Below are 4600 nucleotides of genomic sequence, written 5' to 3'. Positions count from 1 at the left end.
ACAGAGTGGGAGAAAATATTTGCCAACTATACATCAGACAAAGGACTGATAACCAGAATATACAGGGAACTTAAAAAACTAAATTCTCCCAAAACTAATGAACCAATAAAGAAATGGGCACGTGAACTAAGCAGAACTTTCTCAAAAGAAGAAATTCAAATGGCCAGAAAACACATGAAAAAATGCTCACCATCTCTAGCAATAAAGGAAACGCAAATTAAAACCACGCTAAGATTCCACCTCACCCCTGTTAGAATAGCCATCATCAGCAACACCACCAACAACAGGTGTTGGCGAGGATGCGGGGAAAAAGGAACCCTCTTACACTGTTGGTGGGAATGTAGACTAATACAACCACTCTGGAAAAAAATTTGGAGGCTACTTAAAAAGCTGGACATCAATCTATCATCCTGTGAGATCCCCTGGGCTCTGGCTACCTGATCTTAAATAGAGATTAGTGGATTTGGGAAGTTGAATTAAAATGATTTTTTTTCTATGTCTTCCTCTTGTGGCCACTGCTTATGTCTACCTGCTACCTGTCAATTGTACTGAATGTGCATACATGTATGTTGCAATTGTATATATTTAAATTATATGTATATATAATATGGTTTTATTAACATGGTTTTTTTTTATAATTAATTATTTGGTAAGTATTGGATGGCAGTAAGCTTAAGATTGTCCTTCCAATAATAATTTTGAATGAAGTTGTTGTCCCTTGCAGGTATGTGTAAAAGTTCTTAAATGTCCAGCTAGAACATACTGAAGTGGCCCTTGTTAGTCATCCTTGTGAAAATGAAGGATCCCAGCAAAAACATATTAGTTAGAGCTTGGGAGGACTTAGTGTGGCAGGAAGGCAGGGAGGGGGAAGAAAGATAATGAGAGGTAATGAGTGCAACAGTGAAACAAAAGAAGAAGAACAGATTTGAGGAATGTCAAGTAGCACCTGGGGCATTACCAGAGAAGGGTCACCTCCCACCAGAGGCTAAAGTAAATAGTATAGGACCATGTATGGGACAAGTCGTATCCCCCATTTCTGTAACCTGCTATAAACGGTATATAAGGAAAGTCCCTTTTGTTTTTGGGGCTCAGCCTTGGGATGCAAATCTGCCTAATGAGTACTGGCCTGCTTAATAAACTTGCTTCCCAAAAGCTTTGGTGCCTCATCTCTGTCTGAGACTTCCTGCAACATTTCCAGGGGTTCGTGTCCTGGATTCAGAAGTGGTATTTTCACCTCCTCATCACAGGTTCAGCAGCCCCAGGAGGACTGACCTTGCCAGGCACCACAGGATGGCGGTTGATGTGATGGGAGGGAACCTCTCTCTCAGTGAACTAAGGAGGAGAGATTTGGTTGCACAAAGGAACCCAGAAAGGCTCAGGAACCAACTTGGGAGCCCCACTCATCAGACTGGTAAGAACCCAGGTTCAAATTTAGGCCTGCCTTAGGAGGCAGAGATGGAGTCTGATCAACTCCAAGAGACACCTGAGTAACCCCCTTTTGGGGCAAAGCCATGTCTCTTAAGTCCAGGCAGAGGGGTGGAAGTACTGTGCTGTGTGAGAATGTGTGAAAGTGCGAGCCTGAGATGTAGCCCAGCTGCAAAGTGAGTGAGAAATCCCAAAGCAGTTCCATGGTGATCCTCATATAGTCTATGGTGTGTGGCCCATTTGGGGCTCCAGTACATGGTTTATGTGGTCTCACTATGGCTAAGAGGTGCCTATGTCCTCACAAGGGGAATGGCCAGAGACAAGGTGAGTGGTGTTGTTTTTGCCTGTGTATCAGAAAGGAGGACCCCTTACCTCCTCTCCACAACCCTCATACATTCCATTTCTGTCTCTGTCTTGATATCTGGTAACTTGAGGAATAGGAGGAGGTCAGAGTAAGAACAACCCCTCTGAGTGCATGCTTAAGAACTTTAAAAAGGGACTTAAGGAAGATTACAGAGTCAAGCTGACTCCTGGCAAGCTTAAGACCTTCTGTGAAATAGACGGGCCTGCTTTTGGTGTAGGATGGCCCTCAGAGGGGTCATTAGATAAGGTCATAGTCAATAGAGTCTTTGAAGTGGTTGTAGGGGAGCCTGGACACTCAGATCAGTTTTCTTATATTGATTGTTGGGCAGGATGTGGTCTGCAGTTGGCCCTTGTGGCTAAAGCCCCATCTAGAGTAAGCATCTAGGGTCATGATAGCCAGAATGGCAGCAGCTTCCAAGTGCAGGGGAAAATGTGAAAAGCCACAGAAACCCATATTAGTGGGGGACCCCAAGGAGATCCTACCCCCTTATGTGTCTCTGTACCTATCTTTGCCACCACTTTCCATCCCTTTGCCACCACCCTCAAAAGGGGAAGCAGCATCAGACAGGGAAGCCCAGCAGCAAATATGCCTACAAGGCTGGGCCAAGGAGTCCTTGAACCTACAACAATCACACATTCCTCAGACTCTGAGCCCACCAGTCCTCACTCCACATCTCCTTGTGAGACCAGCCCCTAGGTCCAACTAGGAACATTTGAACAGTCCCAAAAATGGGCCTAGCCTCTCCCCTGGGACACACTTCCCTGCAGATGCCCCTGTGAGAAGTCCAGATCCCAATATATTATGACCAGCATGGTCAGATACAAGAAGAAAGGCAGACATTCATCTACCAGTCCTTTATCACAACAGACCTCCTAAATTGGAAGCACCATATCTATCCCCTCCTTCATGGAAAAGCCTCAAGCTCTGATTGATCTAAGCAATTCATCATCCAAACTCTTAATTATGCCCACCTGAACTGACTGCTGACAGCTTCTTCTGACTCTATTTAATACTGAGGAGCAATGCTGTATAACCTTGGCAGCTCTAAAGTGACTGGAAGATCATGCACCTGCAGGCACTTTAAGTGTCCAAGCCTATACTTATGGCAAGTTCCCTGAGGAGGACCTCCATTGGGACCCTAATGATGACTGAGATTGCCAGCAGCTTGAATGGTATCTGGAGGCATTATTAGGAAGCATGAAGTAATGTATGTGTTCCTTTACCTTCCTGATTACCCCTATGGCTTTGATGGGCAAAGACTTATTGTGCAAACTAAGGGCCCAGATAACTTTTGACCCAATGGCACAGCAGCCTTAAAGCTGAGAGGGCCTGACACCAAGATTCTAACGCTCATGGTTGCACAGGAGCAGGAATGGCAACTCTACACCCCTGAGAAAGAGATTCTTGTCATGCCTGAGCTTCCTCCTAAGATTCCAGGGATATGGGCTAAGGACAATCCCCCTATACCAGCTTGGAGCATACCTCCAATGGTGGTAGAATTAAAGCCAGGAGCCATTCCTGGTAGCCAGAGGTCATACTACATTCCTTACAAGGCCCAAGTTGGGATCCAAAATCATCTTGACAGGCTCCTAAGTATGAGATGCTTCAGACTTGTTAAACTCCCGGGAGCACTCCCTTTTTGTCTGATCAAAAACAAGGGACTGAAGATTTTAGGCTAGTTCAGGTCCTCTGTGCAGTCAACTCAGCAACTGTTACTTTACACCCTGCAGCCCCAAACCATATATGCTTTGGGGCCTTTTCCCACCTGAGGCAAAGTTCTTAATCTGCCTAGACCTTAAGGACACATTTTTCTGCATCTGCCTGGCCCCACAGAGCCAACCCATCTTTTCCTTCCAATGGGAAAGTCCTAGTACTGGAGAGAAGGGACAATTGACATGTACTAGGTTGCCACAAGGCTACAAAATCTCTCCACTCTCTTTGGGGATACCTTGGCATCCTACCCAAAGGCTCTCTCAGCTGACCAGCATGGCTGCACACTCCTCCAGTACAAAGATGACCTTCAGTTGGCTAGACCAACTCAGGAGGATTGTATGGAAGGAACTCACCTCCTTCTCTCCCTTTTGTGGAAGAGAGGACATAAGGTTGCCCAAAAGAAGGAAGGCTCAGATTTTTCAAATACCTTGGGTTTCACCTGTCACAATGACAATGTAGACTGGGCCCTGAGAGGAAATAGGCCATCTGTTCCATTCTGGTCCCCAAGATCCATCAACAGATTAGAGAATTTCTGGAAGTACAGGTTTCTGCCTGATCTGGATCCCCAATTAATCTCTCTTAGCAAAACTCTTTTATGAAGCTAGAAAGGATAGAAAACAGAAACCCATGGTATGGGGAGAGGAGCAAGAAAAAGCCTTTAAGGAAATTAAAAGGGCACTCACAAATGCCCCTGCTCTGCACTTGCCAGATGTGATGAAGCCCTTCTTTCTATATGTACATGACAGACTGGGGACAGCTGTAGTAGTCTTGACCCAGCTGCTAGTTTTCTGGCACCAACTTGTTGCAGCTTCCTGAGGCTGGCCACCCTGCCTGTGCACCCTGTTGGCTACTGTCATCTTGGTGACTGAAGCAGACAAACTTACTTTGGGAAAAAACACACAGTTCCCTACTCTGTTTTGAGTCTTATGGAATATAAAGAAAATTATTGGCCGGCAATCTCCCAAATGGTCAGATATTAAAGCATGTTATGTGAAAACCCATGTATCCAATTAGAGGTTGTTTTGACCCTAAACCCAGCCACCCTTTGCTGATTGATTCAGGCCCCTCAAGCATGACTGTTAAGAGGTTATGGACAAA

This window comes from Castor canadensis, chromosome 14, assembly GCF_047511655.1.
Source record: "Castor canadensis chromosome 14, mCasCan1.hap1v2, whole genome shotgun sequence".
NCBI classification, from domain to species: Eukaryota; Metazoa; Chordata; class Mammalia; order Rodentia; family Castoridae; genus Castor; species Castor canadensis.
The sequence above is the reverse complement of the archived record's forward strand: the minus strand, read 5'-3'. Positions refer to the sequence as shown.